This window comes from Pseudonaja textilis, chromosome 1 (assembly GCF_049901715.1).
Source record: "Pseudonaja textilis isolate UNSWEBS1 chromosome 1, rPseTex1.2, whole genome shotgun sequence".
Classification (NCBI taxonomy): domain Eukaryota; kingdom Metazoa; phylum Chordata; class Lepidosauria; order Squamata; family Elapidae; genus Pseudonaja; species Pseudonaja textilis.
The window spans coordinates 80,753,979-80,770,494 of NC_141990.1; the positions used below are offsets into that span (position 1 = coordinate 80,753,979).

At 39.5% G+C, this 16,516-nt stretch overlaps 1 protein-coding gene and 1 long non-coding RNA gene across 2 annotated transcripts in view; one reads left to right on the forward strand and one right to left on the reverse strand.

Moving 5' to 3' along the window:
• Positions 1–454: 454 nt before the first annotated feature.
• Positions 455–6,504, reverse strand: LOC148127696 (uncharacterized). Its single transcript, XR_015744715.1, has 2 exons — positions 6,378–6,504; positions 455–738 (listed from the first exon to the last, which is right to left on the reverse strand). It is a non-coding gene; the product is annotated as an uncharacterized LOC148127696 (long non-coding RNA).
• Positions 6,505–6,561: 57 nt separating this feature from the next.
• The window catches only part of LOC148127697 (nesprin-1-like), a 63,113-nt gene continuing 53,158 nt past the window's right edge, over positions 6,562–16,516 (forward strand). Inside the window, exon 1 of the mRNA XM_087913478.1 lies at positions 6,562–6,819. The gene's annotated coding sequence lies outside the window, so the exon portion shown is untranslated. The remainder of the gene's footprint in view (positions 6,820–16,516) is intronic.

Below are 16,516 nucleotides of genomic sequence, written 5' to 3' on the forward strand. Positions count from 1 at the left end.
TCCCGCAGGTGACACTATCAGAGTGGGAAATTGTTAGGACTGGGAGACCCAGCAGGGTTTGCCCTGGTTAGGACTTGGTTGCAACGTGCCAAGGAATACCAAGATTTCTGTACAGCTGCCTACAAAACTACAAGGATATGAACATGAAGAGTGGAGGGACACTGTTTTAGATGTTCATAGTAGGCATCTTTAATCTAGCTACAGCAAGAAGTACTTTCAAATTATCCTAATAACTACCAATAAAGCATATTCCAGTATAGTAGTGTAGTTTTAAAATCACCAATGAGTGAATCTGTGGCTGATTGGAAAACACAAATGTACAATTTTTTTTTTTTAAAAAAGCCAAATACCCAAATAGTTTTGATTGGAATTGAGAACTGATGACCTTTGTATCAAGCATCACAAAAACATGTGTCGTGTGAAAAGTATAGAAACACAACAATCTGCAGAATAGTTTTATTACCAATAAATATATATTTATCTTAACAAGTTTTATAGGAGAGGGCGGAGCTGGCGTCCTGACGGTTGGATGGGAGATCTTGATTCTCCAAGATCACCGTCGATATCTCAGCTGCTGGTCGGTCCCCATGGACCTAAACCGTCCCGTAGAGATGGTGATTGACAAGGGCACATCCTCTTGATCCCAGGGACATAGCAAAGTCCCTGGTTGATCCAGGGAAAGCCCTTTTTGCCGGTGGCAGAGAGGCAGCCTCCCAAGCTGCTGAAGCTGGGACAGCTCTGGAATGAAAGAGATTGGAAGAAAGTGTGTCAGTTTGGTGAGATGAACTTTTACCTATTATTTCTTGGAGAGAACACCCTGAAAAAATGAAAGCGGACTAAAACTGAAGAGGAAAGAGTTTAAGCGGCGGTATTAATTGTCAAAGTGAAAGTTTTGTCCTTTTTCTGCCCCTTTTTGTTGGAATTTTGAACTTGGCAAAGCTGTTTTACTTTTTAAGCTGGACTGGTACTTTTTAATCTTTTTATTTCTGTTTGTATTTCCTTCTCCTTTTTTAAACAATCCTTTTGAAAATTCTTTTTTGATCAAGACTCTTCTTCTTGATTCAAGATTCATTTCTCTCCCTTTAAAAAAAGGGGGGGGATTCTACTTTTTTCTTTCTTTCTTGTAGTTCCTGGCTGTAGATTGAGGAGGGGGAAGTGAAAGTGAAGGAAAGCAAGTAGCACTGCTGAGCAGAGGCTTGGATACATTGTTTCTTTTTCCTTTCACTAGTTTGTGTTACAATCAAGGACTGTTGAGCTGTGTATTGGAAAAGATAGAGATGAGCGTGGCAGTTTGTTTATTCAGGTGCTCATTTCTGAGCAGATAGTTGGGAGTCTGGAGTTGAAGTTGAAAGAAAGAAGATTGAAGTGACCTTGAAAAACTCTGAGCTGATTCATCAAAGAGCCTTGGATATTTGGCGGCAGAGGCTTGTTTTATATTAGAATTGCTTTTTACCTCTTGCTTCCCTTTCTAACCCCCACCCCCACTAGTGGGGCTCTTTTTTTTCTCTCTAATTGGATTTTAACTTTTCAAACCAGGAACTAGAATGTAAACCTTTTATTTTGGTTTTCTTTTTGACTATTAAGAGGAACATATAGAATATTTTTCTTTTTTTCCCTTTTTCTTTTTTACTTTTTACATCTACCATTGCAAATAATCGGATTAAGGTATACAAGTACCTGAAGAGTTTCTTTTTCCTTTTTTCCTTTGGAGTGGCAACTGCTTGCCTTCGGGGTTTTATTTTCTTTTTCCTTTTTCCTTTCCCTCTTTTTTTTTCTTTTCTCTCTCTCTTTCTTTACAGATAAGCATTACAAGATGAGTAGAAAGACAACAGCCCCAGCTTCTTTGATACCAACCCCCTCACCATCTGGAGGACAACGATCTATACAGACAATATTACAACAGGAAAAAGAGAAATAGAAGGAAGTGATCATTCAAGGAATTCAGAAAATTGACCAAAAAATTGAAAAGACAGATGAAAAAGTGGAAAAGATTCAACAGATGATGATGAAATATGAAGACAGATTCCAAAAAAATTGAAGAAGATATACAAAGAGATAAGAAAATTGGAGATATTGATATTCGTTTGAGTGATATCGAGAAGGGTAGGGGTGAATCATTCGGATGGGAAATAGACAAATCAGAATTTTACTTAAGATTTCAAAATATAGAAGAAGGGAAAAGTGAAAACCTTGCTGAAATAATGGCAGAAATATTGGCAGAAGTACTGGAAATAACTAAAGAAAAGATGATGGATAGGATGGATGAAGTGATTCATGTCTACGTGTCTAAATGAGGAATAGAGTACCAAGAGAAGTTCACATCAGATTTACTAAGAAGAGTATTAAGACACGGATGCTCCAGGTGGTGAGAGAGAAAACACTAAAATATAAAAATAAAAAAATTGTGGTGCTGAAACAGATACCAAGAAGAGTAAGAGAGATGAGAAGAGAATATTTATTCTTGACTAAAGAGTTACTTAAAAGAGGAGTAAGGCCTTTTGTTCACTTGGCAGGAACAAAGACACAGAACTGACACAGTTGGAAAAGCTGAGCTATTCTACTTAGAATACTTTAGAGAAAAGGAGGAAGAAGAAAGAAAGGAAGAGTCACTAATTGAATTCCAAGAGGAGTCTATAGCAGTAATTGAAAAAGAAAAAGAAGAAGATGCAGTAGGTGGTGAACCCAGAGAACGAGAATTGAGATCTACTAGATCAATAAAACCCTCCTATAAAGCTTAACATGGATGAAAGAAAATTGATTACAATTAACATAAATGGACTTAATTCGGCTATTAAAAGAAGGAAAGTATTTCACAAATTAGATAAATTAAAATTTGATATAATCTGCTTACAAGAGGTACATATTAAAAAGCAACATGAATATATACTAAAACAAGAAAAATTAGGGAAATTATTCACATCGCTAGCACAATCGAGAAGAAGAGGTGTGGCATTATATATTAAAGAAACAATTTGGCAGAACTAATTTATACAGATGATGATGGAAGGATTTTGATGGTGGAGATAACGGATAACAGCATTAAAACACTTTTAATTGCAATTTATGCCCCGAATGATAAACAAGAAGAATTTTATAGGAAATTACAAAAATAACTGATTTGGACTATGTTGATATCTGCATGATGGGTGATCTTAATGGAATAATTAATGACTGGTTAGACTATAAAACACAGAAAACAACAAAAAAAAGAAAGATACTACCAAAACCCTTCCTTCGAATAATAGAAGAATTTAATTTAAAAGATGCATGGAGAGAGAGAAATGCGGAAAGTAAGCAATATACTTTTTATTCAAATAGACACACATCCTGGTCTAGAATAGATATGATATGGATGTCAGCAGAATTATTGACTAATGTATGACAGATTGAAATAGAAACAAGAACACGAGCAGATCATAATCAATATCAGTTATTTGGAAAGGATATAAGAAGAGATCCAGATGGACTCTAAATAATATGATTCTGAAAGAAAAAGACTTTAAACAGAAAATAGAGAAAGAACTTGTTTTCCTCTTCAAAGAAAATAGAAAAGAGGATACATCTTCACAGAATCTCTGGGACACGATGAAGGCCTACACAAGAGGCTTGATAATAGATTATACTAGGAGAAGAAACATAAAACAGAAAAGGATATTTAAGACATTAGAGGATGACTGTAAAAGACTGGAAGAAGACTTACAGAAGTCCCCACAAAAAAAAGACATTAAAAATAAAATGGATATAATTAAACATAAAATGGGACTAATGGAAAAAGAGGAATTAGCACAAAAAATTAAAAGTGCGAAACCAAATTACTTTGAAGATGCAAATAAACCAGACAGGTGGCTAGCTTATAAACTGAGAAAGGAAAAAGAAGCAAGAAGAATTAGCCAATTGATAAATAAAGAAAGACAGGTTTGTGGTGGAAATGAGAAGAAGAAAATTATACAAGATTACTATGGAAAACTATACTTTCAAGAGAATATTCAAGAAGAAAAAATCAAGCAATATCTTCAAAAAGCAAATTTACCTCAGATACCCAAAAATATTGAAACAACGTTAGAAGGAAATATAACAATGATGGAACTAACAGAAGCCTTAAAAAAACAGAATTCTGGGAAAGCTCCAGGTCCAGATGGATTGTTAAAATATATATTATATGGGTCAGTTGCTGCTGACATTAGATCATTGTCTGCTTCCCAGAGCAGATGATTGATGAAGATAATTAAAATTGTTTCCTTCTCTTAAGGAGTAGATATCCTGAAAAGCTTGCTTATAATTGGACGAACTTTTATAGTCTGAGATAAGCCTACCAAATTTGGGTGGTATAAATTCAGACAACTGGGAGAGGGTAAGCAAGATCGAGCAGTTTCTATATTGTATGCCTGCCATATAATCATGGCAGGAGTTGTAGCCCAGATCTTTTAGCCTTAGTTGGAGAAAAGGAAAGACCCTTTTCCATGTTTCCCACCCCCCATTATGGTTTGAAAGTCAGAAAGGAATATCTGGAAGAGGACTTTCTGTGATGGCCTCAGTGTTTAGTCAGTCTCATAGGGGAAAATATTTTATTTATTTATATCATTTCTGTTATTACTCTTCTCACACAAGTGACCTCTGAGCAGTTTTCAAGATTGAAACAAACCACCCTAACATGTTCCTCTGGTGCCCAAGAACAAATTGTTAACTCCACTTGTCAGCAATAGTATAGTCATGGATGATTAATAACTGATAAATATGTAAACATATGTTAGTTTGACAGTGTGAAGATTGATATAAATTGTGAGTAAATGACTGATAAAAAGTAGAGCACAAAAGATACGTAACCAATGGACACACTGTATGTATATAAAATGGAAGAGGATTTTATGTTTTTATGTTTTTGTATGTGTATGTTTGTGTTTAAAAATAAAAAGAACTTTATCTACAAAAAAACCACAAGTTTTATAGAAAAAAATAGAAAATGCAAAACAAAAACAAAAAACAACAACCCAACACAAAACCAGCAGGAAAAGAACCTCAGAAAGGGAAGGCTGATCCTCGACTTGCCATCGTTTGTTTAGGGATCCTTCAAAGTTACAATGGCAATGAAGAAAGTGGCTGGCAACTGGTCCTTTGCACTTAGAGGAGAGTTGCAACCTCCCTAGTTACAGGATCAAAATTCAGGTGCTTGGCAACTAGCATTTATTTATGATGGCTGCACTGTCCCAGGGTCATATGATCACCATTTGTAACCTTCTCAGCTGGCTTCAGACAAGGAAAGTGGGGGGGGGGAGCCAGATTTGCTTAACAACTGTGTGAGTCACTTAACAACTGCAAGGAGTCACTTACCAACCTTGGTCCCAAAAAAAGAAAAAAGAAAAAAAGGTCGTTAAAAGCGAGTGAGGCTCACCTTGCTTAACAACAGAAATCCTGGTCCCAATTGCAAGGCCTAACTGTAAGTTTCATGAGAGCCAGACCTGGGGGCGGGGTGGGGGGTAATAACATCGCCAAGTCTTACCTATAAACATGAGACTTAAGATGTCGCGACTTGCTATATTAAGCCGAGTGAAAGTACTTGACGTGCACCTGACATTTCAAGTGCAAGTGGAAGAAACGAACCGCGCTTTTTTTTCTTTTTCTTTTTGCAGAGGTTCCTCTTTTGGATGGCGGTTCAGAAAGCGAGGCGAACATTGGCTACCCAAACCGTAACTCGTCTCTCTTCTATCTACCGTCGCTCGGTCGCGCGAGAGGCTTTCTCTGCCCTTGTAGAAAAATGGAGGCTCTTCTTCCGCCTCCCTACTATATACATATACATATACATATACATATACATATACATATACATATACATATACATATACATATACATATATATATATATATATATATATATATATATATATATATATATATATATGTAGTATATACACACACATCATCTCTCACGCACACACATCTTGATCCTTCCCCCCAGAAACGTTACACGCTCGCCCTGGCCACAAATTGGGCTGTACGCGCTGCGGCTAAACCGCTCGATAAATCTTTTGGGGAATGTTTTCTGCGGAGGGGGAGAAAAAGAGAGAGGCGGGAGCGGAGGGAAACCACACTCGGCGGGCCACAAATGCCCCAATAGCTGCTCCTGGTTGGCGGCGAATCGCCACAAGCAGCAGACTTCCCCGGGCAGGAGCGCGCGCTCGGATCCTCGGACTCAAAGAGGGCGCCTCGGAGCCTGTCTCGCGCCCTTGGATCGCACCGCGCGTGCCCGCCCGCCCGCCCGCCGTAGACCCGTCCGGGCCTGGCTCTGGCGCAGCATCTCTGCTCAGCCCTATCTTGGGAGAGAGGCCGTCGGGTTCCGTTCCCCTCAGCCCCGCTAACCGTCCTGGTAGGCGCGCACGCACCTGCTCTCTTTCCTGCCTTCCTTCCGTTTTAGCCTCCCTCCCGACTAAGGGAGTTTAAAAAAAAAAAAGCCAGCCACCGAAGGAAGAAGAGCCCTGCGCGCTCCGTTAAGGGAGGCGAGAAAGAGGCGGGGCTTTCCTGAGAACCCGTTCTCCCCTTAGGTGCAGTAGTGCCATATACCTCTCGGTGGCTGCGTGCGCGCCTGCCCGTTCGTTTGTAGTGTAATGTGTGTGTAGTGTGCGTTGTGCGCGGCTGTCGCTGGGGTGGGATTGTTGCCCTCGGTAACCAGGGAACCTGCCGTGGCTGTCCAGCCGCTCCGGAGCTCTGGGGAGATTCAAGCGGGAGGTTGTTGGGGGGTCAGGCGCGTCGTTTTGAAGAGGACAGTTTGGAGAGGCGGCGAGGGAATTGCACACCGTCGCCGGCCGCCTCGGAGCGTGAAGAAAGGTACGGGCGACGCGATTTCTATCCGCCTGCTTTACTTGCAGAGGCGATGCTTCTGCTTTCTGCGCCGTCATGTCCGTGAAAGGAGAGAGCTTGAATTGGGGCAGGTACAGCATGCCTTGGGGGGCATTTCCGGAGTTAAGGAGCGAGTTGCAGTTCAAAATGTGCACGCGTGCACTGGGTGATGGATGCTGCACCTCCAAAACGAAATCTGTTGTCGCTCCGGCGGTCCCCAAAGCAGTTGAGTCCATGTATAGTTGGACCCAAGATGACTTGGCTAATGGCTAAGGGAATGCGGGGGGCGGGGGGGGAGCGGCGGCGAGGATTTATTTAAGGGTGATTGACTTAATTGGGTTGTAAAGCTAAATCTGAAGTGTGGGAGTGTTGGGTTCCAGATTGAGTAAAAAAAAAAACCGCACACACGCACAAGTCAATTCAAATGAAGGAGAGGGTAGGAAGGTTGCCAAGATGGGCAGTTTGCACAGTAGAGTAAATGCACCTGCATTTCTGAATCTTGGTTTTCAACTCGTGTAACTGAAAGCAGGACAACTTTTGCTGAGGAAGAATTGACTCACTCCGCTCCCGCGCCCCCCCCTTTCCTTTTATCAAATGGCTGTTGAATTTATAACACCTTCAACAGAGTTCTGACAAGAAGTGTTAAATTGGTACTGGATGGAACTACCTGTAGTAATATATATTCACATTTAATCAGACATAGTAACTGACATCTAACTGTTGAGCTACTTGCCTGTGAGAATTCAATGACCAATCCATTTAATGCAGTTCAGCTTTGTAGGAGGTTATCTCAGCTAGTTAAACTTGTTTTTGGTCAGAGCATCTTATGAAACATTTGTATCAACTAATACTTAAAAAAAAAACACCTTATCTATAAATTGCTCTAATATGTAACAACTTATACAGATGGTTGTAACAGTGTAATTAGCTTCGCCTATGAAACAACTTGAATTAATTTCCAGGCATTTTCAAAGTTTCAAAAGTGTTTATGTGACTTTCATTTTTAGACGTATGGTTGTGGATACCTAATATGTTTAAGAGTGTTCTGTTATGATTAAAACACAAAACAATAGCAATATGAATCAGCATCTATAATTAATCCAATACTTTTCGAATAGAGGAAAATCTGCCAAATAAGGGAGAGGGCCTAATAGATTTCAAAAAAAATATTTTTGAAGAGCACAAACTCATCCTTAACTTGGATTTAAACCATTAAAGTTCATAGGCTTTAGAAATAGGTATGTTTAAGCTTCACCTGGCTAAAATGCAAACCGATGTTCTTATTAAGCTGTATGCTTATTTCAGTGGGGTGATTGGAAGTAAGTACCCAAATAAATAAACAAACAAACAATAAGCATTGGAAGTGAGTATGCATTATAAGAAAATGCTTCTATTGAAAAATAGAAAGAGGTTATTTTAGTGTACATAAGAAATGGAATAGAACTTTTGAGTCCTCAACATGGTAGCAATATATCTACAAGCGATTGTGAAGAGATATTTGGAGATAGGTATGTAACTATGGGCTGCTTCTGTGAAAAAGAGTCCCACCCTTGGAGTAAAACAGGACTAGAACTGGGTATCTATAAATTCTGTTTTAAGCCATTTATAGAAAAAAGAACAAACTAGGGGAAACATGCAGAATATGATTACTGAAATTCTATTAAATCAATTCTTTAATCGTAGCTCTGCTTGGGGTCATGTGACCTGAATGGAGGGGCTTAGAATGGAACAGTGAGCAACATTCTGTGCCAATGCCAGCTTCCTCTCTCACGGTGATGCACTGTGAAATCTGTTTTCTGAATTTTTTGCTCCACAGCCTGTCCAGCCAGAACTGGCTCATTTTTGAAATTGGTCTTTCTTTTGTTGACTTCTCTTGCCATACCAAACTAGATCCCATTCTTTTCTGATTGTCAGGAAGAATGTTGACCTCTTTTACATAATTCCTTCCAAACATTCTCTGGGATTGGGAAGGATTAAAAAAAGAACAAAAAAGTAATGGTTTCTGAATGCCTTTCTGAATGCTAAACCACCTTGGGATGATGGGGCAGAAAGAGGTTCCCACAAATTCAGAGTAAATGTATTCAGTCCTTTTTAGGCCTTAGCTCAGTTCTACTATACAGGAAGTCCGGGACTTAGAACTACAGGTGAGCCCCAATTTTTTGTTGCTAAGTGAGACAGTTGTTAGGTGAGTTTTGCCCCATTTTTATGGCCTCTCATGCCACAGTTGTTAAATGAGTCACTGCAGCTGTTAAGTGAGTAACAGAGTTGTTAAGTGAATCTGGCTTGACCATTGATTTCACTTCTCAGAAGGTTGTGTTGGAAGAATTATCCTTCTGGGTTCAGTTCCAAGTGGGGGAAAAGACACTGGAAACATGGAGGCTGTTTGGAAAGATGGTTTAATGGTGGACAGGATCACAAGCCCTTGATGAAGAAAGAAGGAAAAATGATGCTGAGATGCTGAGAGACCCTTAGTTTTATAACCTCTGTTGGGCCCTATCTTAGTTTTTCCTGTTCCTGTGTAAGAAATGTATCCCATTGGCTGTCAGACTCCCAGGGGCGGGGGTCTTAGCTAACTTTGTAGGCTTTGTCTGGACCCCATGGCTTCACCTGAGTGTTGGCTGATACAATCTTCCCAGGCCAGGTAGTGAGATGGGTAGAGGCTGTTATTATGTAGAATACTCTGGCCTAGGCCTTAATGGCCCATTAGCAAAGGTGTGGGACTGAGTTCCTCCCTCTCTGAGGTAAGTTTCTGTTTCTGAGTTTCTATTCTTTTTATAGGGGAAATATTCTACCTTTTTAATATTTCCTAGGATATTTCATTTTTCTAGGAGTGGGGTGGGTGCTAACTTTCTACAGTTGCAAAAGGTGATCACATGTTCCGGGGACACTGCAACCGTCATAAATATGAGTCAGTTGCCAAACATTTAAATTTTCATCACATGACCATGGGGATACTGCAACAATCCTGTGAAAAATGGTCATAAGTCACCTTTTTCAGTGTCATTATAACTTTGACGGATCATTAAATTACTTTTGTAAGTCAACAACTACCTCTATTAGCAAATTATATAATATGATATAATATAGGCCCTAGTTAAGGAAAATAAAATATTTTCTATTTGAAAGGTAACTACTGTAACTGTAACTGTGTTTAACCCTATATCTTAAGATATATAATTCCGAAATACCAGAAACAAATTTATCTTATGCTACCCTACTAATTTTATATTCATATGTCATTCTCTCATTATGTCTTATTACCATATGTTTCTGCATCAATCATCTTTGATTCTGACAAATAGGTTACAATAGCAGGATTACCATTTATGGCTGCAGTCATATATTTACCTGCATGTGTTTCTTTCAATTTAGTATTTATTTCTGAACATATATTCGGAAGAAAATTATTACTCATATGTAATTTCAACTAAACTCAGATGTAATCATGCTTAGAAACAGAAAATAATATTTTGTAATTATTTAAACTTAAACTTTTTCTAACAAACACTTGAACAGGTTGCTAGAAAATTTTAACACCGATGAATGTGAGTGTGTTTGTGTATGAGTGTGAGACTCATTTACTGTTAGGGCAAAATCTCTATTTTCATCTTTAGAAAAGCTTATGTTATAATTTGTCCTGATTGCCACAGTAGTTTTTGTGTTAATGTTTTGTTCTGACATAGCTCTTTCACTAGAAATTGTCTTTCAACTTTCATTACATGTGGAGAAAAATTACAAATAAATCAAAGATTTGAAGATTATTACCAATGACTAGCAATAGAAGATAAATGAACTTCTTAAAATGCTGAAGCTCTTAGCACTCCTTCGATTTTATATTACGGTTGGAGGAAGTTTTTTTTTTTTACTTATGCAGTGCCAAAATTAATGTTGTTAGTTTGGATTTAGTGTTCATTTGACACAGTAGCATGATTGTCTTGTCCTGAATTAACAACATGTGCTGAAAAGGTCTGGACATCAGCCATATACAGAGTAGCACTTTGTAAGAGTATTTTGGGTCTTGGGCTAAAAATTACTGTGTGTGCAATTGTGTGCAAAGCCTTTCTCTAAAGATGGTCAAGAGGGGCAGTGATATATGTATAGACAGCAAGTTAGATTATCTCTTCCTGTCAAGTAGGAATGGAAATTGAGATGGAAGGGCTAGATATGTTTAGCCTTCAGAAGGAATAATTTCAGGGAGAAGATAGCATTTTGTGAATACATGAAAAGATGTCACCTCAAAGAAAAAAGGGCATGACTGTTTCTGCATTATTCTAGAATAGACCTGGGCATTTTACAGACCTCAGGCTTCTAAGCCTTTGGCTGTTCTCATCTGCCCTGCATGGGATCACTCTGAAATTAGAAACTGAATGTAAATGTATGGCATGCAGGCAATACAACTGCATTACTTTTAATTTGAAGGTGACTGCTATTGTTTTTTTTCAATTTATATATGTGCATGCGTGCCTACGCACCTTCACAGTATTGTGTTGGTCCTATTGATTCGGCAGACACAACAGCCCCAGTTTCTCATGTAGCTCCTTGAGAAAATTAATTGCCCACCCCGTAACCTTTCTCAACTAGGCTCCATGGAATTTATACTGTAGGTGTCAGAAGAGGTTGCTAGGGATTCCACATGAGACAGGGATTGAAAACAAATTTAAAAAATTTGAACTTCATGCACCATACAATGCTAGCATTTGTAGTGGTGGTGTTGTGGCATGCCAGCTGCCAGCAGACTCGGACAGTGAGGAGGTTGGGGAGGAACTTGGGCCAGTCCTGGAGTCTGGGGAAGGCTCTGATGGATGCTCTGCGTCAGAAGCAGAGATGGGATCAGACCTGTCTGACATTTTTCAGCTGCCTATGGAGTTGGAGATAGGTGGGGAAGAAGAATAGCTGGAGCCTGTTCCAGATGCGCAGAGCTGTCAGGAGAGGAGAACAATTAAGGAACAGGGGACAACTTGGAAGGAAAGGCACATGTGGATGCTGAATAGCCCCTCCCTGGGGAATAGATAGAAGCAAAAGGGGACAATTAGTTCATATTTCTTTTGGAAGATTTGCTTATCAGAGTTTGTCCCTCACAGGGATTCCTTGCTAGGTATTTAATTTATAGCTTTGCGACTGGAAGCTCTCAGCCTGGCAACTATCCAAGGACTGATAAGGTCTGTTCTTAAAATTAACCCTTGGGAGGATTATTGCCAGGACTTTTTCTGTGTGTGTATGTCATGAATTCACAGTAACTAAATAAAGGGTTTTTTTTGGGGGGGGGGATAAGGAGTGTGTTTCTGGGTTCTGCTAAGCCTGGATCAGAACAGGTGAGATTTTTATGGGTCTCAAGTCATCTGCAAGCCTACTGCTTTGCTGTTGTAAATATTGTAAAATGTGGATTGTGTAGGTTAGAAGTGAACTGTGTTGTGATTTTCATATTTTTATGCATGAGCTTCTCTGAGACCTGAAAATTCTTTTCCTGGATTCCTCTGGACAAAAAAGGTTGAGAAAGCCTGTTCTAGAGTATGGGGTATGGAATAATGTTCATAAATTATAGGAAGGCAGATTTCATGAGGAGGGTAGGAAAAATTCCTAATTGAAAGAGCAGTTTACCTAGAGTGGTGATAAATTTTCCTTCATTAGATATGATCAAAGAGAGCCTAGACCAGGAGTGTCAAACTCATGTTGGTGTCATGTAATGTATCAGGACTTTTTTCCACTTCGCTAAACTGGGTGTGGGTGTGGCCAGCACTTGAAGTATCCGGCCTACGGGCCAGGAGTTTGACAGCCCTGGGCTAGATAGACATTTTGGTGATGCTTTAATTTGATTTCCTGTATTGAATGGAAGGAGGTAGACTTGATGGCCCAAATGCCTCTTTCACACTCTGTGACTCATAAACAAAGTATGTTATATTTCACATTTCATTATTTTTAAACACCTGTTAATATTTTTGATCACCTTGTTCTCATCTTGTGTCTCCAGATTGCTGAGGGTAAGAAGAAAACATGAGCGGAGAAAAATATTGTGTGAACTCAGATGTCCATTTTCATGTTCTGCATGTGATGGACAATTTCCATTCTAATGAAGATAATTGCTTTAGATTAATATTGGGAACACTCAGTCATTTAATTTAAGCATCCAAAGGGCACCATGTAATACAATTATTGTAATAACTGATTACTTGTATCCCATCTTATCCCAGAAATGCAGGATTGGGCTTGGTGAATGTAACTTGTGAATAGACCCTATTTTCCCCTTTGTGAAAGAATTGGGAGTCATTAACAATACAAGAGTCTGTTCATCAAGAATAATCTGCCTACTTTTCAAGGGGGGAAATCTAGTTTTCAACCATAATGAACATATAAAATTTATTTTTTATTTCAAAAATAAGTTTTTAAATGACAACAGTCAAACTCTATTGGACATTGAATCTAAGGTGTTAGGCTCCTTAGGGGAAAATAACCATATCACATTGACATTCAAAATATCTATGAGAAAAACTGGGACAAGTCAGTCATAGATCTTGACTTAAGGAAGGCCATTTATCCTGTTACATAGACAAAGCCAACAGAGATAGGAGTGCTGTAGAAATTAGAAAATGAAAGCATAAACACACCCAACTTCATGACAAAAATACAAATTGGAAGCTTTAAGGAAACCTATTTAGATGAAGAGTGAACTGGTAAGAATTGAGTCAGAAAGTTCAGCATGAAATTAGGATAGTACAAAATGCAAAATTGAATAAACAAACAAAAGCAACATCTCTCTTGCAGAAAGGTAGATACATAAGATTGTTTAATGCCTTATTTGCATCTGTTGTCTCTGAGAACATGATTTTTAATATGATTGGGGGCACTTCTTAAAATTGATTAAAACACTATTTTAATCAAATTTGTCTCCAGAGCAAGAGAAATTAAAATCTAAAATATTGACAAAACTGATAGTTATTTGAAAATAAAAACCAAGGAAACTCTGTGGATATAGTATACTTGCTCAATGTAGGTAATCCTCAGTTAACAATGGTGATTGGAACCAGAATTTCCATTGCTAAGCCATGCAGTCATAAAATGTGATGCTTGGCTACAGTAATTCTGGTACTCTCCATTGCCATTGTTAAATGAAGATCATTAAAGAAGTCCTAAGCAGCTTACAAGCAGACTGGTAGATAGATGCTGCTGCTAGGCAAGGATGAGTGTGCAGGAGACCAGCACAGTGAGGAAAGGTGCACGGCTTATATCCAGCTCCTGGTTTCAAATGTGCACACACACACACACACACACACACACACACACACACACGGTATAGTAATTAGTTTATTCAAGGTCAGAAATAACAGCAGACAAGGAATGCAAACCAAAACAGAATCTCTAGAAAGAGCTTCCCTGAAAGGCTGAATTTAACAGGAGTGTGCAGAAGAATACTCAAAATCCAGTTCAAGGTTCTGAGAGCCTAGTTAGGGTTTTCAGTCCGGAATACCACAAGCAGAGTCCAAACAAACATCACATACAATAGCCAGAGATGAGATACCGTATTTATCGGCGTATAACACGCACTTTTTCCCCCTGAAAATAGGGGGCAAATGATGTATGCGTGTTATACGCCGATGTCCCGTTCCCAATAGTGCCTAGCGGCGGCGCAGCGTCATGACGTGATGTCAGCGCTGCGCCCGCCGCATATTTTTTTCCTGAAATTTCCCTCTTAAAGGGAATGCGTGTTATACGCCTGTGCGTGTTATACGCCGATAAATACGGTAATTACTCCCGATGAAGGATCGTGGGTCAGGACTACCTCTCATCATCATCTGACTTCTCCAGCTGATCAAGTGGGGCCTATGTTTGATCAGCCTCTTGGCTTTGTGTCCCCAGAGGATGACATTCTACAGGTCCTGCTGGAGCACCCTTTTCACATCCATAGTGATTATCTGATCCCTAGATCATGACAAGTGGCCTGCAAAGTACAAACATGGCAAGGCTGAGGGTGGTTATTGCTGAGTGGGGTGGAAGTGACTTACTAGAGCAACTTATGCCTTTCCCTGCTAGCTTTCCCATTGACTTTGCTTCTGGGAAACCAGCAGTGGAAATAGCAATGGTAATCATATGGTTACTACCACTGTCCTAAGTGCAAGCTAGTTGCCAAGCACCCAAATCACAATCAGGTGACCATGTAAGGGTTGGATGGCTAGACCTTTGAGGACTGGTTGTAAGTACTACTCTTCTCACCTGAGTCATGCTGGCAGGTCCAGGTACCAATACAGTCTGCTTATTGCACAGCTATACAGTGGCAGGTGGCCTCCAAGGGTGCTGGTAAAGCTCCACCCCAATTTTCCCCCAAGGCAGCCACACATAGTTAGCGGAACCCGGTCCCACAAACTATATCCAATAATTACCAGAGCTGATCCACAAGGTAAGGAGGAAGTCCTGGATCTACAAACAAGCTTTAGAGTCTACAAACAAGGACCGTAGTCCACAAACAAGGTTCAGAGTCCACAAAGCATGTTTCAGAATTCATGCATGTCAAAGCAAATGGTTGTTCCTGAGAAATGCACCTTCTCCCTGTGTCTGACTAAATCACCCCAAACCAATCTAGGTGTTCCTTGTGTGGCTGGCCTCTTCTGTGCTTCCTTCCACTCTGCTCTACATGCCTGCATATTGGGCGGGGGAGACAGCTGTTCTTCATCAGAGGTGATCTGTAGCCTTTTCTCACTGCTGACCATCAGTAGCCGATCCTCCCCTGCTTTTGTTAGGGCAGGCATCTCCCTGTCCAGTCAACCACTTCCCTCTATGCCTAGCACTCTATCATCCTCAGTCCCCAGGCTTTCAGGATGTGTCTGGAGAGACATACAACCCCATTGGATGGTCTTAGTTCCAGCTCTTCCTACAAACCAGCTTCCGATGGGGCCATCACAACTCCACATTCAGCACTGTCATAACCTCAAGTACTTGTTAAATGACAACTCCCTGTAAAGTGTTTGAGAAAGTATCTCAGGATATATAAATGTAAGCTGAAGCATACCCAAAAGGCGCTTGTAAATGGCCCATCAATCTGTGTGGTTCAGCAACTTTATAAATCACCTAGAAGATAAAATATTTATGAATTTTGCAGATGATGCCAAGCTCTAACACTTTAGAGGACAAAATCATGATTCAAAATGACCCCTACAGTCTTGAACATTGGGCCATATCCAAACAGGATGATACTCAGTTATATTAGGTGTAAGATCAAGCAGCAGGAAAAGTCAAATACATGGATACAGGATTGGGGAAACCTGGCTTATAAAGGGGATCGAGGGGTTTAGCTAACCATTGGCTGGAGATGAACAAATAGAATTTACACAGTAACTGAAAAGGTTTATGCACTGCAATGCAGAGTAGCAGAAACACTAAGTCCTGATAATGGGCAGTAATTTACAATTTCCTCAGTATTTGTATTTAGATAAATCTAGATATTAGTATTATATAACAAATTTGATGGCTAATTGTCTCATACAGTTTCATTATATTTTAAAGGGTTTAGGTAGCACATGGAATAGTATCCATTGTTTTGCACTGCCCACACTTGTTTTGGGTGAGATGAACAGCTATATATATTTGATGAATAAATAAATAAAAATTCATAAATTATGTCCTCTTCTGGGCATTACACTTGAAAAGAGATATATAAAATCTAAAGATGGTTCAGAGGATACCAGATTCATAATAG